The sequence below is a fragment of the Pinus tabuliformis genome, chromosome 2_1, assembly GCF_031772625.1.
Source record: "Pinus tabuliformis cultivar Carrire ecotype Pingquan chromosome 2_1, CPIR1, whole genome shotgun sequence".
Lineage (NCBI taxonomy): Eukaryota > Viridiplantae > Streptophyta > Pinopsida > Pinales > Pinaceae > Pinus > Pinus tabuliformis.
This window is the reverse complement of record NC_142299.1, coordinates 605,800,302-605,819,750: the sequence shown is the minus strand read 5'-3', so window position 1 is coordinate 605,819,750 and position 19,449 is coordinate 605,800,302. Positions and strand designations below refer to the sequence as shown.

Here is a 19,449-nt window from a genome sequence, read left to right as displayed (position 1 = left end):
CAAGAAATATGAAATTCATCTAGCAGAGTGAGCTACAAAAAGTGTTGCCTACACAGTTGAGCAAATATGGTTTCAAATTCATTATACCAGTGAATACTATTTGTAGTTAAATATTTCCTTCCACTAAATTCAAGAAAAATGAAATTATTAGTGTTAAATTACACAAACAATCTTAAAACAACATGTCAAGAAATCATTGAGTTGAATATTCTTCTCTAGTCTTGAGAATAGAGCAAGGATGTTTCCATCAAGGGTGAGGGAAAAGTAGGTGAGGCGAGAGTCATGGGAAGTTACGAATTTGGTCCTCTTGAGGCCATAGTGCTTGAATCTCATCTTCTCATGGTGCAAGCCTGAGCAAGCCAACACGAAGCTATTGGGAGCATGAGAAACAACACACAAACCCTTAGGGTTTTCCTTCATCTCAATATCATGCACCAACTTCAAATCCACGAAATTGTACACAAAAATCTTGTGCCCCAACACCACCACAATCTGATCTCGTCTTAGCTTCACGGCTTGAATCATAGACCTGAAGGATAATTCCCTAATACAATGATCTGATGATCATCCCAAATCATGACCTTATTGGGCGGGTACTAGGGATTTGAAACTCCACCCACGAGGGCCAAAATATTACATTGGAATAACATCTCGACAACAACAATACCACTATTGTTGAAGACCCTTCTAAAGGTTTCTTTGAATGGACCATAGTTGTAAACCTAGAAACCCTGCTCTGTGCCACAAGAAAAACAACTAAAGTCCAACATGGAAACCCTACTCTATGCTACAGGAAAAACTGGTGAAGTCCAATATAGAAATCCTACTCTATGCCACAGGAAAAATGGCTGAAGTCGTGGTTGGATGATACGTAGAGAAATGAGCATTATTCATTGGAAGTATCTGGAGAAGATGATGAATTTGGATTTGGATTGAGAGAGAATAGGGGTAGTCCTATCACTGGGCTATGAAAAAGTTGTATTATCACCTTCCATACAAAATAAAAAGAAAACAACCCAAACAAAACAAAGCCTTAAAATACAATCAGCTTTCATCTTAAAGAAAGGTCATAATTCAAGCTTTATTTTTTAAAATTAATATCATTGTATAGTTGTGTTGTTTGTTCAAGTTAATCTCAAACATCAAATGTGATAATAATCAAATATCAGCATAAAATGTAATAATAATCAAATATGAGCATTGGACATACATTATGCAAGAGTCCTCCCGAGATATTTTATCTTTGGTCTTTCCTTCAATTTCACGTGCATGAGGGATTGCAATTTCTTGTAGCTTTTGTCCACTAAGAGAATACGACTATATGTAAGGTCAAGTGAAGAATCTATATTGGCTTAGCATGTTATTGCTTGTGTTTGTTATTTTTTGGAAATAATTTTGTTAGCATTAGTGATATTTAACAAAATTATTATTTGTCATGAACTAATACAGAAATACATTATAATAAGGAAAAGTTAAAAGAATATGTTAGATTTTTGAAATTAGTTGAATCTAGTGACAATTGATGTTTATTAATTTGATATTGTAAGTGGTGGTGAGATGTTGCAAAATAACTATGTGATATTTTCTTATATTAGATGCATCTAGTGCTCCCCTAAAAAAAAGATTCAATTTTCATGAGTTTCCAAGGAGTTTTCAAAAACCGCCACTAAATCCATAAAAAACTTTTAGAGATAGTTTTGAAAAGACTTTTGCAAGCCTAAACCACCCCTAAAGGTCTTTTTTGTAGTAGTGTTTTCATTATATTCCCATTACAAATAAGTTAACCAATATAAAATTGACATCAAATCGACATTCACAAGATTGATGAAGGGGAAAATAAGGAAATTTCAAATTTAGAAGGGCACAAGTTTTAGAGATATATCACGACAAAGATCAACAATCAAGATAGTCTACAAATTAGGGTTTTGAAAGGTACATAACTTAGCATTGGCATAACATTGATTAATATGTAAAATATAGTTGTACCCTATGTCTCCTATATAATATGGAAAATAAGGAAAAACCCTCGCCTAATGAAGAAATCATAACATAAGTGGAAAATATAGTTGAGAAAGATGCCCTAGAGGATATGGAACTTGATGATCTTGATTTGTCACCCATGGCAGAGGCTTGGAACATAAGAAGAGAGATCTAATGGAATGTCCATAATTTGGTTTTCTTGTAGTACTTCGATCAGAAAGTCTCAGGAGAAAAATATATTTGGGTTGATTACCATATAGAGTTAGAATATTGAGATTGTAGTAGAGTTGAACTAGTTCTTTAAAATCAAGAGAAGAGGAGTAGTTCAAGAAAGGAGCTCATAAAAGGTTGGTTAAGGAGATTTTGACATGGATAAATAATTTTGAGTGGAAGAGGATTATGTGTCTTTTAGTTCTCCAACCATGGAAGTGTAAGCACCAATGCTCGGAGGTGACCTAGAATGGATTGAATGATATTGAATAACTAAGGGAATAAGGTGCCATGGAGGAAGCACATGCATTAAAGAGGGGAAAATAGGATTTTAATCAAAATGCAATAATTAAGAAGTGGTGGATGAATAGAATGAAGGGGATTCATCACAATACTATGGTAATGAAAATGAGTATTAGTGAGGATGGAAACATAGAGGCACAAGTAAAAGAGTTCAAAAGGTTTCAAAGGTGTCAAGAGAATACCAAAGATTTGTTCAAATAGGGGGATTTAATAATTGGAAAGAGCTTGGAGAGAAGAATAGGTGGGGATAATATGTCTAGAAATTTGGAAGAGAAAAAAGAAGTGATGGCACAAGGAGGTGAGCACATTCAGTTAGATGGATCATGATTGTCTAAAAGGAAGCCTCAGTTTGTAAGGTATTGATTAGCCTATGGAGAGAGATATCATCACAAAGAAAGAAGAGGAAGAAATACTTAGTAATGTGTTCTAATTGTTTGAGCTAGAGGAAGGTCAAGTAGTATACATGATATAGCCTAAGAAAAGTGGATCCAATCCAAACCAACCACCCTATGAATTTTAAAAGCCTAGAGGTAATCCCAACTTTTTATTCTACTTTTGACTTGAAAGCACCTTTTCTTAGTAGTTTGGGATATAGTAGTAGTGAAAACAAAATGAAGGTGGGAATACAAGTAGAAGTGGCATATGTTATGTTTGAATTTTAGTTCAAGTGGGGGAGTAGGCATAATTATTCAAACATGTCCATAAGGTTTTATCTTGGTGAACAATCCAACCAATGATATGGTTATAGTAGTTCCAAGAACTTTATGAAGGGTGATGGTGATGAAAAACCACATTGGTTCTTATGTGGATTCATCTCGAGAGTGAAAAGGATTGTAGTGCTAGTTTCTAAGTTGATAAAGTTCATAACCACATTGTGGGGGAAGATTCTCTAATGGTGCATGAAGTTCATATAGATTTATCCCTAGAGTGTAGCTAAGGCCTTGGACGAATTAAAGGTGGTATTTATAGCTAATTTCTAGAGGCTAAACATTTAACAACAAAAAATCACTAAGCTAAAGGAGATTAAGAAAATGGTTGGAGAAAGTTCTCAGGAGCATGATGAAAAATTACAAAACTTGATCAACAAACTCTCCTATACTATCCATGAAACTCAACACAAAGAATGATCCATTCAAAGTGTGTTTCTCTTTAATAGTGTATCATTAATGCAATAGTTGTGGGTGACATAGAGGGATGCCTTATCTTAGGCCATGAGGATAGAATCTTTTAGGGTGAACATCCATTTTACTAAACAATTTCATGCTTGGTAGGATCTAACAAAGAATTATGTAAGGAGTTCCTTCCAGGTAAATGACATTGGTATTATTATTGCTAAAAGGGCTGGCCTACGAGGATACATTCGTAGCTATTGATGCAAGAGCATAATTTCAACAATTTATTTCAAAATTTGTATTTGTCCTCAAGAAGGTCTTAGAGATTTCTAGAAGAGGAAGTTGGTTTCCTTGTCACCCTATAATTGTATAGAATTTCTAATTGCATCTTTAGGATAGGAAATTTTAGCAATTTTAAGTAGAAGTTAGGATGTTGTTTGATTTTTAGGGGATTTGAATTTATCTCGAGAGTTTTGGATCTTATTGTCTCATAATGTATAAATAAATCCCTTGATCATGAGAATGTAGCAATGGGAATGGTTAGAAAAGAAATTTGTAGTGTCATTTAATGGGCACAACTCCTAGCTCGTGTTCCTATAAATTATTATGTGATTGCATGTGAAATGAGTTTTACTATATGGTTATCTAGATCTATTAAGTTATACTATGGATGGACGAGATCATTTTGATCTCTTTTATTTACTAGATTTTTGTTGTCTAACTCTAGTTCTCAATCTCTTTTGGTATCATAGTCAATAGTTGATGAATTGATAGTTAATAATTGATGTGAAAATTGTTAATTTCATGGTGATTAGTGATTGATTGTGAGTAATTTGGTTTTAGATATGCCTTAAATGTTGAACAAGGTCAACATATATAGACAATGCATCGTGAAAACATGGGATTAGAATGTTTGGGGGTTGTAGCACTCCAAGAAAAGGAAATCACATCAAGACTGAAGAAGGTTCGATATTGCCAAAGCATTGTGGCATGTAACCATCCAAGAAAGGGATTAGGGTTAATGAGTATAGGGGTTAGGGGTTAAGGGTTAAGGGTCAAGGTTTAAGAGGATAATGTATTAGGGTTTATGGGGTTCAAGGATTCTAAGTTAGGGGTTAGGGGTTAGTGGCTTGGGGTTTAAGGGATTAAGGGGTTAATTTGTTATGAGTTATGAGTGTAGGGGTTAAGGGATTATGGATTTTGGGTTAAGTGGATAGGATATTTATTGGTTATGGTTTAAGTGCTTATGGGTTGTGATAATGTGGCTCGTAATCCCCTTATCACAACTATTGGGGGTTCCCCTATCAATTTTTCTCATTGCCTTCCCTCTAGGCCCCCTAGCCCCTATCCCATAAGGCCCTAAGGATACTTCTCATTATATAATGTTAGGATTATAGATATCAGTAAACCATGATTGAACCTCTCACTTCTACCCACCCATGCTACCCTTATGTCCCCTTGCCTCGCTCAATACACCAAAAGGTCTGCCTCCCCCAAAATTCATGAGAATTGAACATTTGGAGGCAATAATTTTACAAAAACATTTAAAAGTTTAATTCTAAGTTCAACATTGTATAGGCTTCCAACCTGCACCCTTGTTCTGCTTCTCAAACTGAAAATCCCTCCTCTTTGTTAGATGCATTGAACATCTTATTCAGTGATTAACCAAAACATGATGAGAGCCATACACTATCAATGTCTTAAAACTCACTCATAACCAACATATAACCAACATAAATAACGAGGATATAAAAACCATATAAGCCACATATAAACATGTATATTTACCCATAAAATCCCAAGGAGAAAGAGCTTTTATTGATGATTTTATAGGCCAACCAGGTATGGGACTTCAACGAACCACCCGACCATAGACTAGGCTGAACCAAATATTTATTTTAGCCAGTCACCCTCATGCCATATTCCAAGCATGAATGTGAGATCTCATAAAAAAAATCAATCAAAACCAAAACAGTGCTTCGAGAGGCCAAACCATCTCAACCCTCAACTGGTGATTCCAACTCATGGTCGGACATCACTAATTATCACCATATTAGTCTCTACCCAAGCTGTCTAGGGCTCGAGAGCATTTGTTCCAATGAGGGGTTCCAGGACTAGTAACTCAACTCATAGTTGTTGTCGGGCTTCCAAAGTATTTGTCCAGCCAAGGCTTCCAGGACTAATAACTGAACCCACCAAGGTCTTTCAGAGTGTTTTTCCAACCAAGGCTTCCAGGACCAGTAACACTACCCAAGATGCTACAGGGTTTCGAAAGCGTTTGTCTAAACAAGGCTCCTCGAAAATAATAACTCAACCCACAACCAAAGGCACAAGAAAACCAACCAGAAAACAAAAGTAAAACCCACAACACCATGGCTATTCAAGAAATGGAAAGGTTAGGCAAAACCACTGTTAATCTAGGAAATCCTCCATGCCAATGACAGATCTTAACCAAATAACCACATGCATATGTCATGCATGCTAACACTAATAATAGAACCATTCATGCAACTCAGTACCTGCAAGAAAAACTTGTTGTAGTTGTTGATCCCACAATCCTCCTACACTTTTATGATTTTCCTTTGCCTTTTTGCTCCAAATTCCAAGTATGCCTCTCTCCGCCAAGATTTCTCCAAGAAAACTCTAAGTGTCCAAGAGTATGAGAGAGAGAGAGAATAGAATGAGAGCTCCAAAAATGAACTGACAAAAATTTGTGCAAAAGCCTACAACTAATGCTCAAAGACTTTTTTTTATCAATGAGGCCTCTAATTTCTTCATTTTTCCATTATTTTCCTTCATTTTGTTAGAGTTAATGAGATATATACCTTATATCACGAAGGAGAAAGCCAAAATTCCGAGGTTCATTAGTGGATTAGTGGTTCCATTTAAAGATAGGATCGAGTTCGATGAGCCTAGATCATTGGAGCATGCCATTTGAAAGCTAAGGAATTGCTATGAACAATCGAAGCGTAGGTCTGAGGCTAAGCCAAACTAGAGAGGTAATGCAAATAACAAAGGAAAATGGGACAAGAAGCAAGCAAGGCCTTAGGATTCGGGTAATAAGGAGAATGTTGCACCAGCTAAGAGGTTCAATGCATCAGATAGGAGACAGGGACATTGATATGAGGAGCAGAATAAGGAGCTCGTGCAGTGTTGGACTTGTAGAGGAGATCATCATAGGAGGTATTTTCCATAGTATAAGAGTGGAAGATCTCGGATATACAATTTGTAGGAGGCACATACTGTTGGCAATGTCGGTCAGAGTATTCCATGTATCTATGCAGAATTAGATAACAAACATGTAGATCATCAGGCATCTATCATTGAGATTGACAGTAAGCTTTGTGACAAAGTTATTTCTATTTTTATTGACCCTAGATCTAATCATAGGTATGTTAGTCCTGACTTGGTGGATAAGTGTCGTTTGAGTAAGGAATTGCATGCTGAGTCTTGGTTAGTGCAGTTGGCTACAGATATGAAGAATCGAGTTCATCACTGGGTAAAAGCTTGTGTATTTTATTTGAATGGTATGCCTACTACAACAAATTTGAATGTATTACCATTGGATTCATACAATATGTTGTTGGGCATGGATTGCTTGTGTCTTCATAGAACTAAGGTTGACTGTTATGAAAAATCCATTGAGTGTGTTGATGACAATGGATAACCAAGAATCTTGTAGGGAAAGAAGAAATCCACATTATTTAGGATGGTGACAACTATGCAAGCAAAGCGCAGTTGTAGAAAAGGGTGTAATTTATTCGTAGTACACATTTCTAGTGATAAGGGTAAGGAAGTTGAGGATATAGATGTGTTGAGTAGGTACCCAGTTCTACAGTAGTTCAAGTATGTGTTTCCTAAGGACATTATATAGTTTCCACCTCACATGGAGGTAGACGTTTCTATTAAATTAGTGCCAGGGGCAGCTCCAACATCAAAAGCACCTTATAGGATGAGCACACCTAATTTGTTTGAGTTAAAGTTGCAGTTGAAGCAGATGTTGGACAAGGGGTACATTAAGTCGAGTGTATCACCATGGGGCACACTTGTTTGTAAAGAAGAAATATGGTACTCTCAGATTATGCATTGACTACATGCAACTGAACAAAGTGATCATCAAGAACAGGTACCCATTACTGAGGAATGATGTCTTGTTTGATCAAGTTAAGGGAGCACCAGTGTTCTCTAAGATCGACTTGATACTGTGATACCATCAGGTATGCATCAAAGAGGAAGACATTTACAAGAAAACTTTCTAGACCAGTTATGAGCATTATGAGTTTGTGGTCATTCCATTTGGCTTAACTAATGCTCCAGTGACATTTGTGTTCTTGATGAATAGTGTGTTGCATCTGTATTTGGATATGTTTGTTATTTTGTTCATTGATGAAATATTGGTATATTCTAAATTTGAGGAAGAGCATCCTGAACATTTTGCAACAATGTTGAGGTTGTTGAGAGAGTATCAAATGTATTCCAAGCTCAACAAGTGTAGTTTCTTTTAGACTGAGGAATAATAGTTGGGTCATGTTGTCTCCAAGGAGGGAATTGTAGTAGATCTATAAAAGATAAGAACCATCATGGAGTGGGTAGCTCCTAAGAATGTGGATGAGGTGATATCCTTCATGGGGTTGGCAGGCTATTATAGGAGGTTCATCAGGAACTTCTTAGAGATTGCTTATCCTATCACATCATTACAGAGGAAAGATAAGAAGTTTGAATGGATAGAAGAGTGTGAGGCTAGTTTCGAGCAACTTAAGTAGTTTTTGACACATGCACTAGTGTTAAAGATTGCAGATCAAGACAAATAATTTTTAGTATGCAAAGATGCTTGCAAGGGAGGACTTGGTACAGTCCTTATGCATGATGGATAGGTGGTATGTTATGAGTCGCGGAAACTAAATGAGCACAAGAAGAACTATCCCATGCACAATATTGAGTGGGTGGCGATTATGCATGCATTGAAGATTTGTAGACAATATCTTATGGGTAGGAGGTTCACATTGATGAGTGATCACACCGGGTTGTGATATGTATTCGACCAACCAAATCTGAATGGTAGCCAGGCTTGGTGGTTGGCTACGATTAGTGAGTTCGATTTTGAGATTAGGTATATCAAAGGTAAAGAGAACATAGTGGAAGATACTCTTAGCAGGAGGATACTAGTAAATCACTTAGCAGTTATGAGCTCCTATGGGATTGACATACAGGATAGGAACTTGCGGTCAGGTTAGCAGGATGTCAGATATATGGAGATTATGCATAGGTTGCAGCAAAGCACTGGTAAAGGTACAGGTACAGGTATAGGTATAGGTACAAGTCATGGTACATGTACAGATACATGTGCAGGTGCACAGGATGTGGACTCTTACCTTACAATAGATGGATTGGTCAAGTTCAGGGACAAGATATATGTGTCGAACAACAGTGAGCTCAAGAAGGTGATTTTGAGGCAGTTTCATGTGAAACCATATTCGGCTCACCCAGGTTATCAGAAGACATTGATTGTAGTGAAGAAATTTTATTATTGGTTGAATTTGAAGAGGGATGTAACAAAGTTTGTGGCTAGATGTTTTAATTTTCAGTGTGTGAAGGCAGAGTGTAAACATCTAGGTGGACTAGTACAACTGATTATGATTCAAGAGTGGAAATGGGATGTCATTTCCATGGACTTCATCATAGGGTTGTTGAGGACAATGAGACAACATGATTCCATCATGGTTGTTGTGGACAAGTTGACAAAGGTCACACACTTCATTCCAGTGAAGTATACATTTTCAGCTAGCATTGTAGCACAAGTATTCATCCGAGATGTGGTTAGATTGCATGGTGCTCCAAAGAAGGTTGTGTCAGACATTGATGCGAAGTTCACTTCCAAGTTTTTGAAGGAGTTTTTACATATTTGGGCACAGAGTTGGCCTTCATTACAACATATCATCCGCAGGCAGATGGACAGACAGAGAGGGTCAACAGGATATTGGAGGACATGTTGAGGATGTATGTGATGCATCGGTAATGAAAGTGCGAAGAGTACATTCCACTGGTAGAGTTTGCATACAACAATGGTTATCAGGAGTCATTGAGGATGATTCCTTTCAAGGCATTATATGGATGGAGTTGTAACACTCCCATCAGTTGGAGCAATCCGGTGAATAGGGTAATTACTGGATTAGACATGTTGGCAGACATGGAACATGAAATGTAGGTGATCAAGAAAAACCTAAAGGAAGCACAAGATAGGCGGAAGAGTTATGTAGATCATAACAGGTTGTTCAAAGAGTTATAGGTTGGGGAACAAGTGTACTTGTGCATCAAGTTGAATAAGAGCTCCTTAAGGATTGAATCATGTGCCAAGCTAGCACCAGGGTTTTGTGGACCCTTCAGTATTATTGAGAGGATTGGACCAGTAGCCTATCGACTTGCACTGCCTTCGATAGTGAAATTCCATGATGTTTTCCATGTATCATTGCTTAAGAAGTGTGATAAGGATGTTGATCATGTGATTGACTGGTCTGTATTGCAGGTGGAACCAGATGGAACATTCCAGCCGGAGCCTTAGTGTATATTGCATAAAAATGTGCTCATGCTTCAGAACCAAGAAATCGAGAAAGTTAAGGTGAAATCAAAGCACTTTGGACTTGATGAAGCTACATGGGAAATGGAGGATCAGATGCAGGCTATGTATCCGTGTTTGTTTGTTGGTTGAGACAAAGCAGTTTTGGTGTGATTTTGGTATATGCTTTGGTATATATTTTGATATATGTTTTGGTGATGTTTGGTATATGTACATTTAAATATGGATTTAAATACCACCATGAGCTATGTTATAAAGCTCCAATAAGTAGTATGGGTGTCATGTCATTATGATGTTATGTTTTCATGTTGGTTTGCTTCTCATCAGGTTGATCATTTTAAATACTACATCGAGCTAAGTTATAAAGCTCCATCAATAATATGTTTCTTTTAAAGAAGTTCTGTGGTTATAGGTGTTGTTGAACACTGAGGAGGATGCTCCCTCAATGGGGACAATCCTATAAAAAATCTGGTGAAAATTTCATGTAATAAAGGTAAATAAAGGAAAAACAATAACCACGGATGATGGGACACTTATTCCAAGATGAATGTTGGGCAAAATCCTAGTGATAGGGGTCACTTGTGATTGTTTCTGGCTAAGGAAATTGGCAAAGGCAATGGCTAAGGCTTTAGAAAGACAAAATGGCATTTTTGGCACAATTATTTATGAAAATAATGGAAATTAGGAGAAAAATGAGGTGAAAGGTCACACATTGCATGTGAGGAGGAAAATGAAGGAAAATAATGGAAAATGAAGAAAATAGAGCCATCATTCATAAAAATGCTTTGGCGGATTAGTTGTTAAACTTTTGTCAGTTCATCTTTGGAGCTCTCTCATTATTCTCTCTCTCTCTTATACTCCTGGAGACTTATAGTTTTCTTGGAGCACTCTTGGAGGGTGTGGCATACTTGGATTCTTAGAGAAAAAAGGAAAAGGAAGGGAAAGAAAGTGAAAGAAGGCATTGAGATCAGCATCTACATCATATTTTCTTGCAGATATCGAGTTGCATGTATGTTTCCTTCACTAGTTTTGGCATGCATGGCATATGCATGTGGTTTGTTGGTTGTGATCTATCATTTGCATGGAGAATGGTTGAGTTTGACAATGGATTGCATAGCCTGGCCATTTCCAGGATAGCCATGGAGTTTATGGGTTCATTTCGTTGTTTTGTTTTGGTTGGTTCTCATGTTTCCTTAGCTTGGGTTGAGTTACTAGTTCCTGGAGCCTTCGTTGGGAAAACACTCTAGAGCCCTGTAATAGCTTGGGTTGAGTTACTAGTGCCCTAGTGTTGGTTGGACAAACAATATAGAGCCCTTAGTGGGTTGAGTTACTAGTTCTAGAGCCTTGGTTGGACAAACGCTCTAGAGCCCGACAACAACTATGGGCTGAGTTACTAGTCTTGGAGACTTGGTTGGAACAAACGCTCTCGAGCCCTGGATGGCTGGGATAGAGACCGATCTGATGATGGTTTTGTGATGTCCAACCGTGAGGTGCAATCTTTGTTTGATGGGTTGAGGTGAATAGCCTCTGGAAGCATTGGATGATTATTGATTGATATGTTCTATGAGATCCCACATTCATGCTTGGAATATAACATGGGGGTGAATGGTTGAAGAGAGATTTGGCTCAACCATTCTATGGTCTGGTGGAACATGGAAGTCCCATCCCAGGTTTGGATTTTGCATCATTAATGAAAGGTTATTTCTCCTCATATTTCTATGATAATTTTCATGGATTATATGTGGTCTATATGGCTATACCTTAATGAGTATTTTTGTTTCTATTATGCTAGTTATGAATGTCTTTTATGACAGCAGCTATGTACGGATCTCATCATGTTTTAACTTGTAATTTAATGATCAATGTGTCTATGACCTAATGGATAGAACGGAAGTTGATGTGTTGAGGCATCAATGGTCCTTAGCAATTCTCAGCTAACTATGAGACCCCTATGCTCAGAACTATTTTTTACACCTGTAGTTTACATATTTGTGATATGTTTGACGAAATCTCTGTCATCGCTAATAGGGGTAAAATCAAGGTCTTAAACAAGTATTTTCTTTAGTACTGCCATTTCCTTGTTATTTTATTGTTCTAAAGAGATGGTTCAATTCTCTGGAATGACTTGGGCTCTGGGCCTGAAAAAGTGGCTCAAATCCTGGGGAGGCTGGCATAGCACTAACAAAAAGAGTCGCTAGATGTTGGCAGGCAAACTTGTGAGAGCAACTGGAGGTTTCATGATGCTTTCATGCCTATAGCATGAGAGCGACCGGGGGTTAAGTTGTCCAAAATATTAATGGGGCTTAAGGGAAAGCTACCTGAAGTGTTGGCATGGTTACCGAGGATCCTAAGCTAATTTTGAATGTTTGTATGGTGTTTTTGTGTCAGTTAAACTTCCTTAACGTGACTTAGGAGGTCGAATCATATCATAGTGGCCTCTCATCGCATGTTTACCCCTGTTGATCGGTTGCTTGGGTAGATGTGGGAGGAGGGTGTTACATAAAACTTGTTATGAAACCACTTTTTATTTATGCAAATATAGACATGCAAACACAAGAAAAATAAGTACACAAGATTCTTCTTGAATAAAGAAGTTATGTTCATTAATTATTCTATCATATACATCCACCGAATTTCTACTATTCTCTCTTCTTACTTCACATTACAATGACCCAACCATGAGTATATAAGTACTAAAATTTCTAAATATGGAATCATGCAAACTCTAACTTTCTTTTCCTCATGCAAACTATGACTTGACTTCATTTTAACATAAATCGACATTTTTCTTTTCCTTCACTTAGCTTTTCTTGACAAGGCATTACCTTTTTAACTTTGACTCACTTGACTTCAAATATTAGACTTAACTTGTTTTCCTTCACTTAACTTACCTCTTCATACATTGCATGCATACGAGAGTACTTACTATTTTTATCAAGTGAAACGATTTTGATCTATGACAAAGTTGCGATTGATGATAGTAATATAATAAAATAGGAAATTTGGTGATAGGTTTGTATGAATTGTGTGCTCTTGTAATTTAAATTGGTATACGAGACTAGATTTCACTTGATTATAACACATTTGAATATTTGACAACTGTTAGGCCAGTTAGGTCGTTGATTCTATAAGATTACTTTCATTCATATCATTTGCATATTGGTTATGTTAAGGAATAATTGTATGGAGTGTTTATCTACATACTTCAATATATGTTAAACTTATGAATTTTAATAATCATGAAATATAAAAAGTGAGGTGTAGTATATAATCACATAGTTTCAGATTGAGAAAATTGATGAGATGAAATGAGTCATGATGCACCACAAACCTATAGTGATGGGCCATATGGGTGCGCTAAGTCAACCTCTGATGTGGGTGACTATAGGGACATGACAATGGCTTTTTAGGTTAATTTAAAGTTTATGCTAGAGGCACTCTTTCAACTTCATTCATAATTTATTTATATATATCTCTATTAAGTGAGGAAGATAAATCACATAGTTATTATTCCTAGTTTGAAATGTAATCAATTACTGATATTACATGGTTTCTTAATAATTCATTCATGCTTTTCTAATTACTAGATGAAAATATTTACCAACATCTCAATACCTAGCAATAAATTAATATCAAAAAATATTAAACTACATTTCGTATATATATGTATATTTGACAATATTAGTAGAAAGTTGTTTTACAATGTAATCAATTACTAATATTACATGGTTTCTTAATAATTCATTCATGCTTTTCTAATTACTAGATGAAAATATTTACCAACATCTCAATACCTAACAATAAATTAATATCAAAAAATATTAAACTGCATTTTGTATATATATGTATATTTTACAATATTAGTAGAAAGTTGTTTTACAATAAGAAATAATTTAAATACTAAAATATTATCTAAGAAATAATTAAATTATTGTTATTTATCTCTTGGATATATTTGTTCAATAGTGGAAAGACAACTTAGATGTGAGTATAAGACATATGCAAGAATCAAATTTCTGATTTTTCATTTAGAAAGAAAAAAATGAAGGTTTAAAATTCATATATGGATGAATTTGTATTTTATTTTTTTAGATTTCTTTATGTATAGCTTTGAAACCCACACACACACACACACATATATATAGAAAACATTTGAGAAGACGTTATTTTTTTATCGTTAATATTGTATCTAATTTCTTGCAAATTTATATCAAAGTTTTAATTGAAGTAATTTACAAATTTTCACATATTTAAAAAAATAAATAATTTTAGCTCATGGAGTGTAACTCAATTGATGATCAGCTTGTTATAAAATATTATGTAAAATCATGAGATTCAAAGTTCAAATCCGCTTAGACCAACTATTTTTTTTATATATAATGTGGTATGTATATTGTAATTGTTTTGAAATCAAATTATTTTTAATTTATTACTTTTATCTAATTTTTTTATATAATTTTCAAATAAATATATATTAAATTAAATATTTAAAAAATAGTTAAAAATATTCTAACTTTTCAAATGTTATATTTTAATTTTATAATCAATTAAAAAATTAAGATAATTAGCTTATTCCAATTTTTTTTGTAAACTTGGCAAGACTACATCTTCAACATGCCCCATTCAACGAATTGAACTGATTGATGACTTCACATCAACGAGTGCCTTAACAAAACACCCAATCTCCATCTATCCAAGACCCCGTGGACAACTTATTCTAATTTTATATTTGATTTAAAAGATTAATAAAAAAAGAAAAATATAATATAAAAGAAAGAAATTGACATAATTAAATTTCATGTTGTTTGAATATCTATTTTCAAAAATAAAAAATATAATTACCATTATCTACTCATGGAATTTATGTGCTAACTGTGTTAAATGAGTTTCGTCTTAATCGTCATTGTCTTAAATGGGTTTTGTCTTAAAATATTTTTGTCTCAAACTGATTTTGTCTAAAATATAAAGTTTTGTTTTAAAATATTTTTGTCCCAAACTATTTTTTCCTTAAATATAAAGTTTTGTCTTAAAATATTTTTGCCTCAAATTGCTTTTGTCTTAAATATAAAGTTTTGCCTTAAAATATTTTTGTCTCAAACTATTTTTGCTTTAAATATAAAGTTTTGTCTTAAATTGTTTTTTCCCTAAATATAAAGTTTTACCTTAAAATATTTCTGCCTCAAACTATTTTTGTCTTAAATTTTCTATTTAAGAGAAGTCAATTGATATTAAATTTTAAAGTAAAATAACTAAAATAAAAAGTGATTTTCTAAAACAAAAGATTTGTTTTGTCTTAAAAAGGGACCTTAGTGTAGTAGTGTAACAAAGATAATGATAACATAATATCAAAAGATTCTTACAAATATAAATTTATAATAAAAGTCATACTAACATAATATGAAAATGTCCTAGAAGCTTCCCAAGTTGCAAATATGAGAAAAATAATCCCATTGGTATATTAAAACTCGTAATTAAAATGTCTCCAAATAGGTGATGACATCAATGTAATTGTCATACAAATATTATTTGATATTGTTTCTAAAGTTGAGTGTTTATTAATAAAAATTATGCTTGAGGTTTAACCTAATTTAGTCTCAAAAAAAAAACAAAAAAGTCCTAGAAGCTTCTCAAGTTGCAAATATGAGAAAAATAATCCCAAAAAGGCCTTGGAAGCTTCTCAAGTTGCAAATATGAGAAAAATAATCCCATTGGTATTTACAACTAGTAATTAAAATGTCTCCAAATGGGTGATATCATCAATGTAATTGTCATACAAATATTATTTGATATTTTTTCTAAGGTTGAGTGTTTATTAATAAAAATTATGCTTGAGGTTTAACCTAATTTAGTCTCAAGAAAAAACAGTTCAATTCCAATGCCTTCAACTTTTATTAACAGAAATAAATAATACAAAAAATCATAGGTTCATTAACACTGAACCAGAACAACCACATGAAATCCAATCAAGGACCAAAAGCTTTTGAACAAGCATCACATCTTGCCAATCATCAAGGACCAAAGTCTTTTGAGCACGCATCAGATCAACTTCGATGATATGGTAATTAGTTTAAATTGTTATGATCAGGCTTCATGAGTGACTCAGATATGGAGGTATACCAATTTGATAATTCCTTTTCCCTTGAATTAGGATGAGCCAAATGGTATTTTCAAGTGCAAATAAAATTAGAAAATAATTTCACCAATCAGGATGAGAAAATGATATGTTTAACCTTCATCAATGAACATGACCATGGTTAAATAATGTTGTTGTGGAAGGTTGATAGTGCATACTCCATATGGTATTTTAAATTACATGCCTACCAAGTTACTCATTTCAATGAAAACTTTGTTATGCAATGCATGCCTACATACTTAATATTAATATTGTTATGCAATGCATACCTGTATACCTAATACCTGTATACTTAATATTGTTAAACCTATATATTATATATTAATGATACGCAATTATTTTTACCTACCCTTAATTTTTTTCAGCAATTTCTTTTTTAATTATATATTAATTTTAATTATTAATTTGGTTTATAAAGATTATATATTTACCATTTAAACTGCATAAAGTAACTTTTAGTGATTTCTAGCTTTTCTCTTACCCTATTTAAATATGATTAACTACACACCATTTTAGACGTTTCTCATCATTTTACACGTTTGCTCCTCATTCATAGGGAGAATATACTGTTAACTATTCCTCAATCAACCTTTTGTTCCTTTCATGTATGTCATACTAGTCATAAATAATAGATAGCGTAGCTTCTATATATTTGACTATGTTATTTTGTCCTCCAAGCAACATGATTCTAAATTTAGACTATTTTTTTATAAATCGAAACTGTCCCACACTCATAAGATGGAGACCATTTTGTGGTTGTACATTCTTCATCACATTAGATTCAGTCTTTCTTATTTTTTTTACGTAACCGTGCATGTACGAGGCTTTGTTGCCCATCAATCATGCAAATGAGCACGTTAGCCTTCCAGAACAAACGAATATGTTTTTAATATATTTTTCTGATTCACAGTACATATATGTTTTTTATATTTTTTCTTCGGATTCATAGCACATACGCTATTGTACCACATTGGTGGTGATATTTATTATAATTCATTGTACATATATCTTTGTTTCTGATTCACACTACATATATGTTTTCAACTTTTTTGTATTTTTCTTCGGATTCATAGCACATACACTATTGTACCACATTGGTCTTTATTTTTTTTCTGCGTAAAGACTATTTCTATTAAAAAAAGAGAAAGAATATGTACAAAGAGGTCAAGACCTCAGAGGGGGCAGAAGCCAACCCTCAACCAGAGATTCTGATACATACAGATCCTTCTATCCGCCCTTCCAGGAATGAGAGACCTTGAAACATGATTTGTAAGTCCCTGACAGACAAGAAAGTGAACCAGTTTTGTGTCTAGCACAACAGTACTATCGCCGACTATGGCTTTGCTGATAAGCATTCTGTCATAACCGCCATATACAAAATTAAAGCAAAAACAAGGCTTCTTGAGCCATGATTTGTTACTGCTCATCAGATTATATTGGCTCGCACCGATACAAAAACAAGAACTGAAACAAGAACAATATCCGGAGACGCATAACATAGACGCATAACATAAAATGAAACAGAGCAGAGGCAAGAATGCCAACAATAGGCATTGAACCAGAATCATTAAACATGTTAAGGAGAGTCGAGAGCATCCTTGTCCACCTGGCTTGAAGAGGCAATCCACGTGACGAACTCATTATCTGCATCTCCCACGATACCGCCATCTGGAGGAATTACCAAATTCAAAATGCTACCTGGAGGATGAGCCGGCTCACATGCAAGCACCTTGCGCTGATTGGAGTCTGCCGGAGGCTGAGGAGCCTCAGGTACAATGCCATCTTCCTGTATGTTGTCGTCGTTGAACACGACCCCAACCATCTCCCCCTGAAGGACACTATCATCCTGAGACTAAGAGGTGGTGGTGTGGGCCAAGCTGCTAGGCTTATCCTCCTCCTCAGCAAGGATTACAGTGATGCTGGCTGACAGCACAGGCCTATTGAGACTACTATGGAAGGTGAAGCGGGTTGTTTGAAAGGAGTTGTGCGGGAGAGGCCTAACATGGTCAGAAGGCATAGAGGACGGGGAGGCAGAAGCAATAGGGACAATGTTCAGTGGAGCAGAATGAGAGGCCCGGCCTCGATTACCAGTGGTGCCTCCACGGCGAGAGACTCCACGACGACGAACCATTTTCGAATTATCAGAGAGACGAGGTAAGGGAAATTGGCAGAGCCGAAGGGGAAAGGGCTAAGCGCAAGCAGACCAGGCTAGACTTAGAATCCAAGTGAGCTTCCAATCTGCCTGAACGAAACAGGGGTGCAGGAAGAATAGTGGGCGGAGGTAGAAAGAGCCGGGGGCAATTGCATAAACCAGACACCAGGCCATGGATAAATCACCGCGCATAGTCTCTCGAGCTGAGCGCGCATTGAATAATAACTGTGCGACCATTATTCTGTACCCTGTCGAATTGATATCGCATGCCATGGGATTGTGGGATCTGCGTCCGCGAGCCAGGTGCAGGGACAGCTGCCTACGAGGAGTAAATCCTCATAAATGCTTAGCAGTGACACCCGCATCCGGGTACCACATTGGTCTTTATTATGCTGGCAGGTATTATGCATTAAATCATATATGTTTTTTTCTTACATTTTTTTCTGATTCACAGTACATATATGTTTTTTATATTTTTCTTCGGATTCATAGACTATACGCTATTGTTCCACATTGGTGATGGTCTTTATTATGATTCATAAAACATATACGTAAGCTATTGTACCACGTTGGTGATGGTCTTTATTATGATTCATAGTACATATGCGTTTGTTTTGTATATATATATATATTTTTATTTACAGTCATAGGGGAGAGATGTCTAATGTTGTGCAGGGACAGTAATTGATATAGTATTGGTCCCACCAAACCACCAGAAATTGAAACTTTTGGAACCAATATTTAAACAAAGATAAATAATATTAAGTATAAATAAGTATTAATTTATGTCCAAAATTTCCCAATACATTGACTGGGCCCACAACTGTCCATAAATAGTATCTTAATACTTAAGAGTGCAAACCATATTGCTATATTCCAGAAGTACAAAGTAACAGTCACTTCAACCCCCACTCATCAAAACTGAAGCTCTGTATCCCAAATAAATATCCATACCTGCACATAATAAAAGTGAATGTATGTTAGC

The 19,449-nt window shown here is 35.3% G+C and overlaps 1 pseudogene; it reads right to left on the bottom strand.

The window, feature by feature from the left end:
* Nucleotides 1-153: 153 nt before the first annotated feature.
* Nucleotides 154-18,134, bottom strand: LOC149201938 (autophagy-related protein 18a-like; annotated as a pseudogene).
* Nucleotides 18,135-19,449: the final 1,315 nt, after the last annotated feature.